Source organism: Miniopterus natalensis, chromosome 10 (assembly GCF_054644295.1).
Source record: "Miniopterus natalensis isolate mMinNat1 chromosome 10, mMinNat1.hap1, whole genome shotgun sequence".
Classification (NCBI taxonomy): Eukaryota; Metazoa; Chordata; class Mammalia; order Chiroptera; family Miniopteridae; genus Miniopterus; species Miniopterus natalensis.
Genome location: NC_142090.1, coordinates 25,743,523 through 25,762,492, shown reverse-complemented (window position 1 = coordinate 25,762,492; position 18,970 = coordinate 25,743,523).

The following is an 18,970-nucleotide window of genomic DNA, read 5'->3' as shown; positions in this document are numbered from 1 at the left end:
TTTGGCCCTCTTGGAATGGCCTCTGGTGCAGGCCAATGTAAGACACTACCTGTGAATGACCCTCAGCAACCAATTTGTAATTATGAGCTATCCATAGCTTGTGGCCGCCCGTACTGGGCCTGGGTGTGCCTGTGAAGGACAAAACTGCACACCAAGGCCACCTATTCCCAGCACCAGGCCCAGGGGAAGTTGAGCAAAAGTCCCAAGGCACCCTGAGATCTGCCTTTTCCTGCCTCTGCCTGCTGGCTGTCTGTTAGGCTCAGTCACTGAGAGAGCCTCTGGTTGTACTCCTCATCAGGGCATAAACTCCACAGGGTGGGGTGAGAGGAAGTCCAGAGGGTGAGGCTATTGCTTTCTTCCAGGCTGATACTGCATGGAAGGGAATGCTCCACCAAAGAGAGATGACGTCTTGGTATGGGAAAATAACCCAGCACAAGGGTCTTGGTGGCAGTCCCTTCAGTTTCCTTCCCTGAGCCACAAACCTTAAACTCTCCTCACATGATTCTAGCCTGCTCTGCCCTCCCTCTGCCAGAGTCCAGAGTGAGTGGCTATGGCTAAACTTATGTGCATTAGCCATTTAAGAGTGTGCTTGTGTCTCTAGCAGACTACTGTCTTCCTCTGGCAGACAGAAACCCTGTTGTGTTTCACAGCCAGATATTATGTGGGGGCCTCCTCCTGGTTCTGGTGCTCTTGGCTGTGGAGCCCAGCATGGGGTTTAGGCCATATACTTCTCAGGAAGAACTCCCCACAGCTGAGATATCCCTCCACAACCTCAGCTGCCCCTGTGGGAACAGGGCCATCTCCTTTTCGCTTCTCCACCCTTCCTACCATTCTTGATGTGGCTTCTTCTGTAAATCTCTGGTTACAAGACCTCCTTACCTAGTCTTCACTTGGTTATTCAGAATGATTGTTTCATAATTTAGTTGTAATTCCAGTTTGTACGGCTTGTTTTTTTCATTCTCTTAACAATGTCTTTCAAAGAGCAGAATTTATAAACTTTTACAAAGCCCAATTTTTATTTTTTGGTGTGTGTGCCTTATGCTTTTGGTAGCATATATATGAAATATTTGACTAACTCATGGTCACAAGATTTTTCTCTCTTTTTTTAAAGTTTTAAAATTTTTGGCCTATGATGTATTTTAGTTAATTTTTAGATCTAATAGAAAGTTACTATGTATTTTTAACTACATTTTTAAAATATTTTATTTCTCCTTTTTATTTGGAGCTGAGAGGGGATGGTTATGAGCTTGTTTACCACAGCAGATTGATTCTTAATTGATACTACATTATGTCATGTTTTTATTTGACAACTCATTTGTCTGATATGAAAATTAATCATATATAAGCTAATTGGCTAGTTTCCAATTTAAGGAAGGAAATAACTGGTCAGGCATGAAGTACTGGTTAATGCAGAACAGTATGTAAATCATTATTTCTGACTTTCAATAGATTGCCTGACTTTGAAACTACTGCACTGGGAAAGTTATTTGCATAATGAGATCAAACCCAGGCATTATGAAGTACATATTTGTAATGAAGTTGTATGTATCAATCAGCTTTAAATAAATCAGTGCAAAGTTAATCAGTGAATTGAAAATATAGTTTTAGCTCATAAAAACATCTCTTCAAAATATAGTATTTAGAAAAATATTTAATGAATATACATGTTGTGATGTGATGGGGTAGAGTTTTTCTATATTGCTTTGAACATTAATATATATTTTCCACCAAGCTTCTAATATTGAAAAGTGCAGAAATTTAGTCAAACTTTTCTTAAGAAAAATGAAGTTTTTCTGTGACCCAGAAAAAAAGGGCTTCTTTCATGACTAACAAATATTTTTAGAGGAGAAAGAAGGAAAAGGAAAACAAAAGATTTCAGAATGAGGCTGTAATATATGGCATTATATTTATTATGCCTAGTTTGAAAAATGTAGGTCACTTTGATGCCACTTTATCTTTTATATAAATACTATATTCCAAAAATTATAAAATGTAAATTATAAGAAATGAGTCTCTAATTTCCACATTTCTGGGAAAACTATTGCTAACAATTTAAACTGTATAAAATGTTTTTAACCAATGTTTCTCTTAGGATGGGAAGTGTATTTGATTGGGAAAGTGCCTCAGGTGGAATGTAAGACCTTAACAGGTTACTGACTCTGATGAAATTTTTTATGTAAAACAATAGCAAAAATTTGTTACTTTGGAGAAAAATGAGGGTTTAGAGAGACAGAAAACAGATCAGCTAGATTGCTGATAACAGTCGACCCCCTGTCAAGAACTTCTCCCCTTAGACCTAATATCCTCAAATCTTCAGTAAAATGCAAACACAAATTACAAAGTGAATAATACCAAACATCTTGTGAAAATGGAGAAGAAGCCACAATCTCATTCTGGACTAATATAGCACAAACAAAGGCCTTATATAAAGACATAGCAACTAGAAGAAAGAATGGGGTTTCTCTCACAGGACTGTAGGAAATGGGGTTTTGGCCACCTTTAACCAGTTCTCTAGGGATTAGGGAGACCCCCCAGTGGGGATATCATCTGGGCTATATATACATTTTACTGATATAAAAAAGAACAGGATGAACATATTTAATGATATAAAGACTTGTCTTCAAAATATTATTAAATAGGAGGATTCCAAGATGGTGGCAGATTAGGTGGAAGCTACACTGACCTTCTCCCAGGACCAAACTGAAATTACAACTAAAATATAGAAAAAGCATGCTGAATAACCAATTGAAGACTATCTGTAGAGAAGCCTTATAACCAAGGGCTTACAGAGGAGGTCACATGAAGACTGGTAGGAAGTGTGGAGGCATGAGGGCTAGCTGGGCTCCCACAGGCTGCAGGTAGAGTTCCAGAGGGATATCTCAGCTGTGAAGGGTTTGCCTGAGAAGTCTGGGGTCTGAACCCCAAGCCTGGCTCCCCCATCTCAGAGCACCAGAACCAGGAAAGGTGCCTACATAACATCTAACTATGAAAAGCTGCAGAGCTCTGTCCACCAGGGAGAGATCACTAGAAATGCAGGCACCCTCTTAGAGGGCCAACACAAAATTTCATTTGCAGTCACTCACGTTGGGCTCCAGCAGGGGGAGGGCAGAATGGACTAAAGCTGCATGAGGAGAGTATGGTATTGGTGGCTCTGAGGAGAGAGCTGAGAAGATAGCCACTGGGATCTCTGTGCTGAGTCATTCCCCCATACTGCAGAAGCTTTCTTTCTCAGGCAGACCTTTCCGATCTATGCAGCTTTACCCTGAGGGGAAACAAATGGTGAGGCTTCACCATTAGAATCTCTCTTGCCCTACCCTGTGGAGCTTTTGCTCTGCTGAGGACTACAGCCAGAGCCTCATTAAGTGACTGAGCATAACAGACAGCTTGCAGACAGAGGTAGATCTCTGGGTGCTTTGAGTCTTAGCCTGACCTGCTCCTGGGCCCAAGGCTAGTAAAAGCAGATGTTGGTGCACAGCTTGGTCCTTTCCACACATATCCAGGCCCACCAAAAGAGCTACAACCTGTGGGTTGCTGATAGCTCCAAACAGGTTGCTAAGAAAACAATCTCATCACAATTGCTTCAAAGGAATAAAAAAACTAGGAATAAATTTAACCAAGCATGTAAAAGATTTGTACTTAGAAAATTATAAAGCAATGAAGAAAGAAATTGAGGAAAATACAAATAAATGGAAGCATATACTATAATCACGGATAGGAATAATTAACATCATTAAAACATCCATACTACCCAAAACAATCTATAGATTCAATGCAATTCCTATCAAGATACCAATGGTGTATTTCACAGAGGTAGAACAAATGTTTCAAAAATGTATATGGAACCACAAAAGACCACCCAAACAACTGCAATCTTGAGAAAGAACAAAATTGGAGGAATCACACTATCTGATATCAAACTATACTTTAAGGCCATAGTAAAAAAATCAGCATGGCCCGGCCGGGCTTGGCTCAGCGGTTGAGCGTCGACGTAGGATCTAAGCGATCGGGGTTTGATTCTCGGTCAGGGCATATGCCCAGGTTGTGGGCTTGATCAATAACTCTCTCATCATTGATGTTTCTGTCTCTCTCTCTCCCTCTCCTTTCCTCTCTCTGAAATCAATAAAGATATGTTTAAAAAAAAAAAATCAGCATGGTACTGGCATAAAAACAGATATAGATCAATTGAACAGAATAGAGGCCCCAGAAATAAACCCATGCCTTCACAGTCAATTAATATTTGACAAAGAAGGCAAAACCACAATTGACTAGATAGTCTATACAATAAATGATGTTGGGAAAATTGGACAGATACATGCAAAAATTGAAACTAGACCACCTTCTTACACCAACTCCAAATGGATTAAAGACTTAAATGTTAGACTTGAAACCATAAAAATCCTAGAAGAAAATAGGCAGTGAATTCTTGGACATTTCTTGCAGCAATATTTTTTCTGATATATCTCCCCCCACAAGGGAAACAAAAGAAAAAAATAAACAAATGGAACTACATGAAACTAAAGAGTTTCTGCACAGTAAAGGAAACCATCAACAAAATGAAAAGACAACCCACTGAATGAGAGCACATATTAGCCAAAAATACATCTGATAAGGGGTTAATATCCAAAATCTATAAAGAACTTATAAAACTCAACACCCCCCCACATAAGAATGAACAAAAGATCTGAGTAGACACTTCTGCAAAGAGGACATACAAATGGCCGGTAGACATATCAAAAGATGATGCTCAACATCACTAATCGTCAGAGAAATGCAAATTGAAACCACAATGAGGTGTGAGCCATTCTCACACTGGTCAGAATGGCTATCATCAATAAATCAACAAACAAGTGCTGGTGAGGATGTGGAGATAAGGGAACTCTTGTGCTCTGTAAGTGGGAATGAAGATTGGTGCAGCCACTGTGGAAAACAGTGTGGAGTTACCTCAAAATGCTAAAAATGGAACTTCCTTATGACCCAGGATTCTCACTTCTGGGAATTTATCTGAAGAAACCCGAAACACTAATTCAAAAAAATATGTGTACCCCTATGTTCATTGCAGTGTTATTTACAGTAGCCACAATTTGGAAACAGCAAAAATACCCGTCTCTAGATGAATGGATAAAAAAGCAGTGGTACATTTACACAATGGAATACTACTCTGCCATAAAAAGGAAGAAAATTTTACCCTTTGCAACAGCATGAGTGGTCCTGGAGAACTTTATGCAAAGTGAAATAAGCCAGTCAAAGACAAGTACCATATGATTTCACTCATATGTGGAATTTAATGAACAAACTGAACTACCAATAAAAACAGATACAGACTCATAGAGAGCAGTCTCTGGTAGGGGGAGGAGATGGAAGGTGAGTAGGTGGAGGGATGGAGCAAAAAAAAAAGAGAGAACTCATGGAAATAGACAACAGCGTGGTGATTTCGGGTGTGCAGGGGTTGGGTGGAGGTGGAAGAGGGCATAGAAAAGATAAATGGTTATGCAAAAAATAAAAAGTACACTGTTAAATAGAAAAAAACAAGTTGTATAACAGTATTCCATTTTTCCACCTGAGTCCACTGGAAGTTGAATTCCAAAGGGTGAATTTTATTATGCAAATCTGATCTACATTAGGATGAATTTGAACACAAAAATCAGGTCTTGGCAGTGGAGCTCATGTGGAAAAAGAGCAGAAAATGGTGAGGAAAGTTCGAGTTGTGGAGGAGAGGCAGAATAGATCCTTCAAAGAGAAGTAGGAGCAGGGAAGGCCACATAATTTGCTGCAACCTGTTCATAAAAATTATTAAGATTTCCAAGATGGCCACTGCAGAGCGTTAAATTATGTGCTTCTAAATGCTGGGTCCTGTGCCACTGCACAAGTTAGATGTCCATGAAGATGGCCCTGACTAAGAGGACACAATTGATAATTCCTGGTCTTGTTGCACATAATTGGCAATTGTTTTTAATTAGCAATTTTTTGAGAAAAATATTTTTCCTCCAAAGAAAGTACATGGTGGAACAGTAAAGGTTTACTTGACCCAAATCTCCTTGCTTACCATCTATACTTCCCTTATTTCAGAGACACAGATTGAAAGACAGTTCTGTGAATTCTCTTCCTAGTAATTACTGTTAGCAAAATCGCTCACCCTGACCAAGAACTGAAATCTCTCATGCATTTGACTCATTATACCATTTGCTTATTATTTTGCATTTCTAATGAAACTACAATCCTATCTGATTGTTATAGAAGCAATGTGGTGAAAAGAGCAAACATTCCTGGCATGCAGTGGGTTTTCAATACCTCTTCATGGATCACTAAATTAATTAAATTTCATTCTACTCCCAGTTCTGAATGTTCCTGGGATAAGTCACTTAACATTAAGAGGATTCAGCTTGTCTTCTGAAAAATAATGGGTTAAGCCTGGCCGGACATGGCTCAGTGGTTAAGCATCGACCTAGGATCCAGGAAATCATGGTTTGATTCCCTGTCAGGGCACATGCCTGGGTTTAGGGCTCTATCACCAGCAGGGGGCAGGCAGGAGGCAGCTGATCAATGACTCTCTCATCATTGATGTTTCTCTCTCCCTCTCTTTTCCTCTCTCTGAAAGAAATAAAGATATATTAAAAAAATAATAATAATGGGTTAAGATAATTATCAAATCTAAAAATGCCTATTGGTTCAATGTGTAGAAATACTCATATCAAAAGAGGAAGAGCTGAGCCCTAGCCAGTTTGGCTCAGTGATTGGAGTGTTGGCCTTCAGACTGAAGTGTCTTGGGTTCTATTCTGGTCAAGGGTACACACCTCCATTGCAGGCTTGATCCCTGGCCCCAGTCAGGGTGTGTGTGGGAGGCAACCAGTTGATGTGTCTCTCCCACATCTGTTTCTGTCCCTCTGTCCCTTCTACTCTCTCTGAAAAGCAATGGAAAAAATATCCTCAGGTGAGGATTAAAGAGAGAGAGAGAGAGAGAGAGAGAGAACTGAAAAGATAGTAAGGGCTTATTTCTAGTAGGTGTTCACTCTGCTTTGGAAAAGCAACATGCCAAGCTATTAGAACAGGAAAAATTCCGTAAGCACAATTTCTTGATTTCCAATACATACTGAATATATGTATCTATAACTTCCACATTAATACATTCACAGTTGCATTATTTAGTTTTTCTACATGGTGAGATCTGCCACTGTGCTATTTCCTATGTGGGAGATACAGCTAAGGAGGTGACGGTATGACCTTATCTACTTGCAGATCCAGACTATTAAATGGATAATGAAGTCAAGCTTTGTAACTCTATGTTGGTCTTTGGTTAGGCCAAAATTGGTTGTCCTCATGAGCCATCTCTTGAAGTACAATGTGCATCCCAAAGCATACGAATTGCTATTATTTCCAAGAGAAATAGCAGTGGAAATAAGCAAATGATCAAGAAAGCAAATGGCATTGCATGGGATTCTGTATAGAGCTTAAAGGCAAAGTTTCCCTTGAAATGAGGCTTTGTGTGTTGACAGATAAGAGCCAAAATGCTAACCATTACCCACATCATCTGATCCAGATTCTCTTGGAAACTTTAAAATCTGTTTTTGGGACAGAGCCAAGGAGGGGAAATAGTGACCCTTCCTTATTCAAAACTAAATGTCTACTTTACCCCCTCTCTCTTCGGAAGTGGAGCTATAACCAATAAAACTTTTTCCTGTTAAAGTCTCACACATCTAAAGTAGCCTAATAGCATTCTGTTGTGTACCATAGTTGTTTTCCCACTCATCTACTGAGAGGTACTTGGCTGCTTACAAACCTTGGCTATTGTAAATAATGCTGCAACAAACATAAGGGTGCGTATACTCTTTTGTTAGTGTTTCAATTTTTTGGTTTTTTTAAAATATATTTCCAGAATTGAAATCACTCGGTCATAAGGCAGTTCCATTTTTAGTATTTTGAGATAAGTCCATACTGCTTTCCACAGTGGCTGCACCAGTCTGCGTTCCCAAGAAGAGTCTACAAAGGCTCCCGTTTCTCCACATCCTCACCAACACTTGTTTGTTGGTTTATTGATGATAGTCATTCTGACAGGTGTGAGGTGATATCTCATTGTGGTTTCAATTTGCATTTATCTGATGATTACTGATGTTGAGCATCTTTTCATATGTCTATCGGCCATCTGTATGTCCTCTTTGGAGAAGTGTCTATTCAGGTCTTTTGCTTATTCTTTAATTGGATTATTGGAGGGTTGCTGTTAAGTTTTATATGTTCTTTGTAAATTTTGGATATTAACCCATTTTCAGATGTATTGGCGAATATGTTCTCCCATTCAGTGGGTTGTCTTTTTGTTTTGTTGATGGTTTCTACTGGGAGGTAAAAAGAAGGAAATCGTACCTTTTGTGACAGCATGGATGGACCTGGAGAGTATCAAGCTAAGTAATGCAAGCCCATCAGAGAAAGACAAAGACCGTATGATCTTACTTATATGTGGAATCTGATGAGCAAAATAAACAAACAAAATAGAAACAGACTCAAAGATACAGAGAACAGACTGACAGCTGTCAGAGGGGAGGGTAAGGGGGGCTAAGTGAAAAAGGTAAAGGGGTTAAGCAAAAAACAAAACAAAACATAACAAAAAAAACCCTCATAGATAGATAACATTATGATGATTACCAGAAAGAAAGGGGATGAGGGCAGCTAGGAGAGGGTAAAGGGGTGATAAATGGTGATGGAAAAAAACTCGAGTTGGGTTGGTGAATATGCAATACAACATAGAGATGATGTAGTATGGAATTGTACACCTGAAACCTATGTAATTTTATTAACCGGTGTTATCCCAATAAATTCAATTAAAAAAATTGCAAGTAAAAAAATATAAAGTAGCTTAATAGCAAATTTAGAATGCTAGTTTATGCAGTCAGATTAAATCTAATTAATAGACTTCATACTGAACATAATATCTTTTTTTGCCTGTTCTCTTTCTTAATTATCAATTAAATTGATGATTTGAAAAAGAGAATTTTGTCTTGGAAAATTAACTGTCGTAAAAAAACTGGAAAATTCAGTGAGGCTGTAAAACAGTTCACTCCAACAGGAAAGTAAAATAAATACAAACCCAATTATGAAGTAGTAGAAAGACAAGTTGACTTGAAGTTTAAACATTTAAATTGTAGCTTTGCCACTTATTGGGTTGAAGCTTTAGACAAGTTTGAAAATACCACAAGCCTTATTTTCTCCATATAGGGATATGTAATCTGGAGCTCACAAGGGGTGTGAAATTCAGGCAGTGGAATAGAATTGTTTGCATGTATGTTATACGAATACTATGCATTTTTCCACAAAATTAAAATACATAGCTGTGTGCCCTCTTTTATGTAATTAATGCTTTCAGAAATAAATTTTGTATACTAATTTTTATTGTATACACTATAAATATTACCTTCATACACATGTATAAAACCATGCATACTATTCCTTATAAACTAAGGTATTTTCATGAGTAATTGTATCCATATGAGATTTTCACCATATGAAATGACTTTAAAATATAATTCCCACATAAGTTGTAACTCCACTGCCTATGAAAGTATTTTGCACATCATAAAGACCATGCAGGTATAAAATGTTTTTTGTTTTCATTGAGGACAACCAAAATACATTTTTACAAAAGAAGAAAAGAAAAAACAAACATTTTACACAAAGATTTTCTCATGTTATTTTTCTTATCTGCCTCAATTTTATATTTAGAGGAAATAATATTGCAGTTTACAGTGTGCTGTGTTTAATTCTTAAAAAGTAGATTTGTACCAGTTAAATCTCTATGGCCTTAATAACAGTAGCTTAATTTTAACACAATATTATGTATTTAATAGCTATTATAACTTAGTTTTTAAATAATAAACTTAGCTTAAATGCATTGAATAACCACCTTTTTTGACAAGCGATAAGTAACCAGTTTGAGAATCATCATTTTTGTTCCATGGCTGCTGGAATTTCACTAATAATTTTCAAAATAACTGGTTATTAAACAAAATAATATGCAAATATATTTTATAAAGATAAAGAGTACTTTAAGTTATAATTTACCGAATGTTAGAGCTGCAGAAATTTTAAAGATGATTTCCATTCTCTTTTATAATTTAGAAACAAATTGTAAAAGGTTAAGTGATTCGGGTAAAGTTAAGCATGTATCATGGAGAAGATGGAACTTGAGGCAGGAAAGTCTAAAGTCAGCGAGAAGTCAGCACAGCAAAGACAGCTGAAACAAAGGCTGCTTCTGACCTCTAGTCTTGTTAAACTCCTCAGAAATATCAGAGCTTTCTGGGTCCTGGAAGGGCTCCAGGATAAATACATAAGTCCACAGGAAAGCCTAGGAGGATATGAACTTCAACATTTCCAATAGCATTTAGAAAAACGCTGGAAATATATTAATTAATATCAAATTATAACTATAAGCTAGCAAAACATTGTTTTATTTCTACTTTTGGTAGACTGAATGATTTTCCTTGATTCTTAAATGTATGTCCCTCTATGATCCTATGTTACTCTCAAGTATTTAGATCTAACCATTACCCTGAAGGGTTTTTGTGGCATTATGGCCTCTAGAAACATGTGCATGTTTCTAGTGGGTCAGTCTTGGATATGAATCCTGCCTGAGTGCTTCTTAGATACCCTGAATCAAGACGCTCATTCTCTGAGCCTCTATTTCCTCCCTTGTAAATGAGGGTAATATTGCATATTAGATGGAAAGAGTAAATGAAGTATATAAAGTGCTTAGTATAAAGTAGGCTCTTTATCTCCAAGACATCAAAAGTTTCTCATTTTCCTCAAAGAGAAGGAACACCAACTTGAGAACAAAGAGGAATTTCTCTTCCATGGATAAAATCCTGCTTGAATGGAGTGATTGGCCTTGTTTTATGATTTCCTCTTTCTGGCATTTTTGCAGCACCTTTCAGATCCATTGTAAACACATTTTTCCCAGGTTTATTGACGTATGGTTGGCAAATAAAAATTTTATATATTTATGTTGTACAATGTGTTTTTAAAGGTATACAATGTGATGATTTAATATGCATATAAATTGTTAAATGATTACCACAATCAAGTTAGCTAAAACACCCATCACTTTACAATTACCATTTGTGTGTATGTGGTGAGAACACTTAAGATCTATTTTCTTAGCAAATTTAAAGTATACAATACAGTATTACTAACTATAGTTATCATGCTGTACATTAGGTAGAGCCTCAAAACTTATTCATCTTATAACTGAAAGTTTGTAGACTTTGACCAAAATCTCCCTATTTCCCCCATCCCCAGCCCCTGGTCATCACTGTTCTACTCTGGTTCTCTGAGTTCAACGTTTTTGGGTCCCATATATAAATGAGATCATAAAGTACTTATCTTTTGTGTGTTTATTTCACTTGGCATAATGCCCCACAGTCTCATCCATGAATGTATATATTTCATTTTCATTACCCCTTCATCTGTCAATGGACACTTAGGTATGTCTCAGCTATTGTAAACAATCCTGCAATGAATATAGGAATGCAGGTATCTCTTAAAGATAGTGATTTCGTTTCCTTCTGATATATACCCAGAAGTGGGATTGCTGGATAATTTGGTGGTCTTATTTCTTAATCTTTTGAAGAATCTCCATAATATTTTCCATAATGAATATACCATTTTACATTCTCACCAAAAGTATACAAGTTTTTTACCCTCCATGTTTTTACCAAAACTTATCTTTGTTGTTGTTGTTAATAGCCCTCTTAATGGGTGTGAAGTGATTTCTCATTGTGATTTTGATTTGTATTTTCCTGATGATTAGTGATGTTGAGCACCTTTTCATATGTCTGTTGGCTATTTGTTGTTGTTGATTTTTTTGAAAAATGTCTATTCAGATACTTGCCCATTTTTAAATTGAAGTATTTAGGGGTTTTTTTGCTATTGAATTGTGTGAGTTCCTTTATGTATTTTAGATATTAACTCTTTATCAGATATATGATTTGTAAACATTTTCTCTCATTGTATAAGTTGCATCATTTTGCTGATTACTTTGCTGTGCAGAAGTTTTTAGTTTGATATAGTCCTACTTGATTATTTTTACTTTTTTGTTGTCTGTACTATTTGGTGTCATATCCAAAAAAGTCACTGCCAAGACCAATGTCAAGAAATTTTTTCCTATGTTTTTTTCTAGGACTTTTATCATTTCAGGCCTTGCAAATAGTTTAATCCATCTTAGTGTAAAATGAGGTCCCATTTCATTCATTTGCATGTGGATATCCAGTTTTCCCAAGACCATTTATTGAAGGAACTACACTTTTCCTTGGCACCCTTGTCAAAAATTAGTTGATTGTATATGTGTGGACTTATACCTGAGCACATTGTATATTTTTTTATGAGAACCCTTTGTCTCTCAGTTTGATATGAGTGCTCATTGAGAACAAGAACAAGGTCAGAAGAAACCATGTTATTATTATTCTGAAAAAAATCTTTTAATTGAATTATTTCTCTTGCCATTTTTTTCTGTTAAAAAGGAGTGAGAAAGATATTTTCTTAAAGGGAAAAAACTATAATCACTAGATATTTGATAGTCTGAGTCACCATCCTTTGGGGGTGGGGGGGTCTTATCAAGTCTTACCCTCATCCAGATGCTTAGTGGCTAAATAATTTCCTCTGTCCCTGCCACGAATAAAGGCAAAATTTGACTTGGTCATTTAGTCTTCCAATACAACCCTGAGTAATGATAAATGCTGATGGCAAATAACATTAACCTTTTATGTCAGTCCTCAAACAATATCTAGTGCAGAGCAAGAAGTTGTTAAAATATCTAAGTCTAAAAGGGTGGTAACCTGAGGCAATGTGATGGAAGGGACACTTGTTTACTATGAAGAGTGACTTCACAAAATACAGACCAGCTAATAGGACAGAATGTTTTTGTTGCTTGGAAGAAGTAGAGACCATCTAAGAGTTGGTGTTGTTCTACCAGTTTATCTTAATTTCAGCATTACTCAGTTTATCTATATAAGAGGTAATGAGTTTTTCAGTAGTGATGGGAAAGAGCCTGTCAGATGGAAACAACTCTCTTCAAAAGGCTTCTCTGATCAGTCTAGCTGGAAGTGGTGTTTTTTTCCTTCCCCTTCTCTCTTGCATTAGTTTTTTAAATCATAATCCCTTAAGTAGGAGAGATTTTTGTCTACATATAGCATAGTTTTAAAATATATGGTAGATAATAAAAATGTATGAAATGAATATGTAAATGAAAAAGTGAAAGCGGTGGTTTGGGCTCATTCAAGAGTAAGCATGGGATATAAATAACCAAGAGAAAACTCGCATAGAATTGCTTGACTTTGCCCCAAAACATGACATTATTACAAGCCTACAAACCATTTTTACTAGTTCAGTCTCAATTCTCCACCTTTTTTCCTCAAACATTTTATTTATTTAACTTTTTCTCATGCATGTACTTTTTCTCTTCTTTATCATCTTTACTCCTCATTTTTGAGTGCCTTATAACTTAGCTCTTTGAAGTTAAAAATTCAGTGAAATTGAGCAATTGTTACTTTCTTTAAATTGGATCATAAGATTATTACAGTCAGTGATTTTTTTTTTCTGAATTCTGTGTAGACATCTGGCTTCCTGTCAACCCTCAGTCATCATTAATATTAATAATGCTGAATGCATTTCCTTGTGGAGTCCTGGTTGACAACACGTGATGCAATTAATCAAAAGCAAAATGAAAACCAATGTGGACAGGTTAATTCTTTTTCATAATGTAGTATACATTGATAATTTTGTTTATAAGGAGTTCAGTTACTTTATGAATTTGATCTTCCCCTCCTTGTAAGCAACTGGTAAGGATTAGTTTCCCTATCTTTTGAGAATTTGAGGCTCAAATTGCACAGAGCTAGTCAGGACAATTCCAATCTTGCTCTTAAATTAATATAGTCAATCTCCTGAGCCATTTGTCTTTCTATAGTAATCTATTAAGTGCCTCTGATATAAAGACAGACACTCATTAATCACATGACAGAAGTGATAACAAGCTTTCAGTGTAGTTGTAGAAAAATAGAGAAACTAAATGATCCCACAGCTTTGCTCTCTGGCTGTAAGGCGAACTCATGTATTCTTTAAAAAGACCCAGAGTCTACTTCTTATTTCCCTTCCCCCTATATTTTGTCAGGCAGTACAGCTTACAAAGAAGAGGGTTATTAAAGCAGTTTTAACTCACTTCAAGTGCCACTTAAGACTTGAATTCTTGGGGGTTACAAATACCATTGACTTCTTTTTAATAATTTTCTGCTCTAAATATAAAAAAAAAAAGTATAATGTATATTGTTAATGGCATAACAGGGAATAAGAGACATATTGTCATTTTTAAATAGATTGCCATGTCTTTTCTGTTCTTGGGGCAGAAATCTGAACAGTGCCACCAGGGACTTATAAACAAGATGGACAATAGTCAAACAATGGACATTCAAAAGATAAATTGTTTCTCATAAATATTCCAGAAGTATGCGAAACAACATTATGTCATTGGAGAACAGCCTTCACAGTTTTCATTTGGTTGCTAGGATTTTTACTTACTGTTATAAAATAAATATGTTTTTCAACAGATATTGGAAACCACACTGTTTCCAGATGAAGGAGAATGGCCATTGCTTTATTTGTTTCATACAACTATTCATAAAAATTGTTGACTCTGTAAGCCATGATCTAATAACTCTGATTTGACTAGGAAAAGATTTAATCATAAACCATGCTTATGTGGCCTCCCTCAGGACTGACATGTATCATTACCTTTCTCATTCTATCTGGACCCTATGAAAACCTTGAAAGAAAATTTATAGTGCCCTAAAGCTATATCAGATTTAAAAAAAAGTTGTCCTTTATTTTGAAAGCTGACCACAGTGCAATCTCTATTGATTTCTGAAGCAATATTCAGGTTTTAACACTGAGTTATTTTTTAAGTCAATAAGTGAAGTAATCCCCAGCCAATCTAGTGTTCCTGTTAATGACAGGATTGCTATGCCTGCCGATGTCGTTGCATGGCCAGTTTGCTAAGAAGGCTAACTCCCCAAGTTTTGCTGTCAGAAGAGGAGGTTATATAAGCACATAAACAAATATGTTCTGTCAACCAAAATGCCAGTTAAGCTGTGTTTGCTATGGATTAAATAAACCTTCCTTTTAGATCCAGGCAATCTGAGAAAAACAAGGAAATGACAAAGGATGGTTTTAATGTTAATAAGATAGGAGGTTTGGAGGCATGAAAAAAGTTTTCATTGTTTTACAGACATTTCCAGTAAACCACACTCACACATCACATGCAGAGCAAAACAAAAATAATTTTGGGAACTTAAAAATACATTTTAATAACTTGTGGTTCAAAGAAAAATTGAAAATTCAAAAATATTTAGAATTGCACAATAAAAAAATATAACTCAAAATTTTGGAAATGTTGGTGAGTGTTATGTAGTGAGAAATTTTTACATTGAAATGCTTTATGAGAAAAGAAGAAGGTCCGAAAATTAATGAGCTACCCATTTATGGTAAAAGCTGATAAAGAACAATGGAATAAACTCAAAGAAAGGAGAAGGAAAGAGTAAAAATAAAGGCAGAAAATAATGAACTAGAAAACAAAGAGAGAGAATCATCAAAGCTAAACACTGTTTTTTGAAGAAATCAAAAAATTGATAACTCTCTGGAAAGTTTCATCAAGAAAACAAGAGACAATGTTCCAAGAAATAGTTTAAAGAATAAAAAATTACAGATACTGAAAAGATAAAGGAAAAAAGCATGCTCTGATGCCAAAAATTTTGAAAACTTTGATGAAACAGATAATTTCATAAAAGAACACAATTCATCAAAATTGGCTCAAGGCAAAAAGAAAATGTGAGAAGCGCTGTAACTATTAAAGTCATTAAACAAGTATTTAAGAAGAATCTTCTGAGGAGAAATATGCTATGCACAGATGGTTTTAAAGATGAATTTGAGGGAGATCGTTCTAACCCTGGCATAGTAAAAGCGAGAACCTTCCAGAATTCATCTTATGAAGCTAAATGACTTTGATGATCAAAGCAGATATAATGTGTGAAAAGGCACTTAGATGCCAGTCTTACTTATGAATATTGATCCACTGATTTTTTTGAGTAAAGTTATTTTTATAACTTTATTTTATTATTGAAATAATTATTTTATTAGTAACAATATAATTCAAGTTATATTGTTAGTGCCTAAAAGATTAGTACTTATTATATCTTTTTAATGAATTGAAAATTTGATCATTATGTAGTGAAATTCTTTATCTCTGCTGCTTTTTGCCTTAGATTATATTTGTGTATTCTAAATTAATTTTATCTGCTTTCCTTTAACTAGCACTTTTCAGTTATACCTTTTCCCCATCCTTTTCATTTTTTCTGTTCCTTTATGTTTTAGGTATGGCTCTTCTACACAGCATCTAGCTATATTGTTGTTTTCCTCAATCCAGTGTGACAATCTATGTATTTTAACAACAAAGTAATGGGTCCCTTTACATGTATTTTGTGTAGCCTGTACTAACAGTTTGGGCTTTCTGTCTTTTTCTCCCCCTCCGCCCTCTTGTCGTCTTTTAAGTGTATAGACTTTTATTATCATTCGTTTTCTATCTTCCTGTACTGATTTGGATGTTTCTGACTCTATTTTTATTTTACTCAAAGCCCTTGAAATTTTACCATGTTTGTATAACAAGATTTAAGTTAATACATATGTTTACCCTCCTCCCAAATAGCTCCAGGACCTATGATTATTTAACTTCATCCACCACATACAATAACTTTTAGGTTTCATGCTGTTTTGTTGATTACTTTATAGTTTTTTGCAACTTTCAATTATTTTTATTCATCATATTGAACATAGTTATTATTGCAGTTTTCATTTGTTTAAATTTCTTCTCATCTTTAATATATTCTTGATTCACCAGTTCTTGCATCTGAGATGTTCTTTCTGGGAAAATACTTTTATTTTTCTAAAATCCATTCTTTAGATTTTTATTTACTGAGAATCTATTGGTAGTAAACTCCAGTTTTTGTTTTTCTAAAAATGTCTTTCACTTTCCTTTTTGAGTGTTTTCAGTATACAGCCCTAAATTGAGAGTTATTTTATTAGCAGATTGATGCTACTAATTCCCTTTCTTTTCTTTCCATTTTTGCTATTGAGAAGGCAAGCCATTAGCGATTTATTTCTTCTTTTCAGCTAGCCTAACTTTTCTCTCTGGTTGCTTTTTTTTTTTTTCCTCACTCAAGGGCATGTTGTTGTTTTTTTATTATTGATTTTTTTTAGAGAGGGTTAGGGAGAGACATAGAGAGAGAGAGAAACATCAGTGTGAGAGAAAAACACATCAATAGGCTGTGTCCTGCACTCCCGCCTGCCCCTGCCCTGAACCAGAATGGAAATTGAACCAGCAACATTTTGGTATACAGGACGATGCTCCAACCAACTGAGCCACCTGGTCAGGGCTCCCTTGGTTGCTTTTAAGATCTCTTATTTTCTCTTTGGATTTCACTGCAATGTGTTTTCATATGGAATTTCTTTTTATTTGTCCTGTTTCAAATTTAATTGGTTTATTTAATCTGAAGATAGATGCATTTCTAATTTTACAAAGTGCTCAACCCTTCTCTTTTAAAATATTTTCTCTTCCTCCTTTTTTATTCTCTCTTTTCAGAGCTCCAGTGGAATTATTTTAGGCATTTATTGCCCATGTTTCAACTGTTCCTTCATAGTTTCTATCTCTCCTTCTCTGTGCTGCATTCTGGGAAAATTTTTAGGATCCCTTGTCTAGTTTCTGATTTTCCTTTTCAGCTATCTGATTTGCTATAAATGTCCATCAAGTTTTATAATGTCAATGATTTTATATTTCACTTTGAAAGTTCTATTTGATTTTTTCAAATATGACTGTTTTTGAAGAAATAATCTCTTGCTTCTTACTTATGGTTTCAATTCTTTATTATATGTCTTAAGTATATTAAATATGCTTATTTTTTGTAGTTTAATCAATAATTTCAATATATGAAGTCTAAAGATTTTTAGTTCTAATGTTCTTTTTTGTTCTTTTACTGGTTCTTAGTCATGGTGCTATTACCTTTCATGTTTTAGAATTTTGTTTTTTACTCTGAGTTACATTCATTGGCATATTATACATAGAAATATTTTGACGTCTGGATCGAGGAGGCATTCTTCCAGAAAGTATTTGCTTTGCTTCTACCAGGCATACGGAGGTGCTGAAAACTCTGGTACACTTTGTTATAATTATTGAATTCAGTTTGTAGAAGAGAGAGAAATAGTATAATATCAGGCCCCAATGCCCACAAGTTCTGGCCCTTGACTATGAATTCTCAGGAGAGATAAATTTTCCCTTTCTCCAAAGTCACGGCTGATAAGTCCCCATGGGCAGTTTTGTTTGTGGTTTTTTATTTCTGCCTCACTCTCTTGTGGAAGATATAGTCCTTCTTGGGTCTCTGCTCTACAACTTGACCCTCCAGAATGTATGCATTCAAAGACTTGTCACTGGTCCCCATGCATGACCATAAATCCAAATATCCAGCCATCCTCCTCTTCTTCAGGACTGCATGGCCTCAAGGCTTTCTTACTTTTTTGTTTTATGCTCCTGCCTCACAGGATTTTTCTTATTTGTTTGCAGATTCATGTATGACTTTAAAAGGGTGTTTAAGAAATATTTTATGCAGCATATAGGTGTGTGGCAGATTTCCAAGATCTCTAGTTCACCCTAACATTGAAAATAAATGCCCAGGTACATTTTCTTAATGGTACCTAACCGGGGGGGGGGGGGGGGGGTTGTCTTTCAACTCTGGACTTCATAAATATAAAAGATTGTCTAAGCCTGGCTGGGCATGGCTCAGCGGTTGAGCATCAACCTAGGATCCAGGAGATTGCTGTTTGATTGCTGTTCAGGGCACATGCTTGGGCTGTAGGCTCCATCCCCAGTTGGGGGCATGCCAGAGGAAGCCTATCAATG